Source organism: Otolemur garnettii, unplaced genomic scaffold, assembly GCF_000181295.1.
Source record: "Otolemur garnettii isolate 467f Iridium unplaced genomic scaffold, OtoGar3 scaffold00050, whole genome shotgun sequence".
NCBI lineage: Eukaryota > Metazoa > Chordata > Mammalia > Primates > Galagidae > Otolemur > Otolemur garnettii.
This window is the reverse complement of record NW_003852445.1, coordinates 9,344,320-9,345,458: the sequence shown is the minus strand read 5'-3', so window position 1 is coordinate 9,345,458 and position 1,139 is coordinate 9,344,320.

Here is a 1,139-nt window from a genome sequence, read left to right as displayed (position 1 = left end):
TTTTTTTTTTCAGTTTTGGAAGAGTTAGGTAGTACCAGTTTATCACAAGCAATTGAATTTTGTTCTTTCTGAATTTTAATGTTTATTCATTTTATTGATCCATTGAATAATAGCGTTTCTCTTAAAATTTTATTAATGCTTCTCATCTAATAAATCAGAACCTATAAATTTAACAATTTAAATGTTCCCATTTAATTATTAATTATAGCTTAATCTCTACCCCTGTAAGAATCAGTGACTACCACCCTTTATAGTTTAGTCCCAGACTTAATTCCAAATACTCTTCCTTTGGGAAGTGTCTACCCAAAGTAGACACTTTGGGTCTACTCTGGTATGAGTCTACCCACTCATACCAGATTATTCTACCCCTTAAACCAGGTGTCCTCAAACTACAGCCCACAGGCCACATGCAGCCCGCAAGGTGTTTTTGCCACCACTGCCTGTCCTGCTTAGCAGCCAACTCGTCCCAGGACCTGCAGTCCAGCCTCCAACGGTCGAGGGACAGTGAACTGGCCCCCTGTTTAAAAAGTTTTGAGGACCCCTGTGAAACCCACAGTACAATGATTCTCTCCTCTTACTGCCTTTATACAGTTCAGTTCATCCCTCAGTATCCATGGGGGATTGGTTTCAGGATACCGCACCTCCACCCCCACAATACCAAAATCCATGATGCTGGAGTTCCTTATATAAAATAGCATAGTATTTGCACATAACTGTGTATCTTCCCATATACTTTAAATTATCTCAATTACTTACACCTAGTACAATGGTACACATCATGTGGATACAACACAATAACTTGATGCATAGCAAATTTAAATTTTGCTTTTGGGAATATTGTGGACTTTTTTCCCTGAGTATTTTTAATCAGCAATTGGTTGAGTCCACAGATGTGGAACCCATGGATACAGAAAAGGCCAACTGGGGCCAGGCAGGGTGGCACACGCCTGTAACCCTAGCACTCTGGGAGGCCAAGGCAGGTAGACTGCCTGAGCTCAGTGAGTTCAAGACCAGCCTGAGCAAGTGCAAGACACCATCTCTAAAAACAGCCAGGTGTGGCGGGCGCCTATAGTCCCAGCTACTTGGGAGATGGAGGCAAGAGGATCTCTTGAGCTCAAGAGTTTGAGGTTACTGTGAGC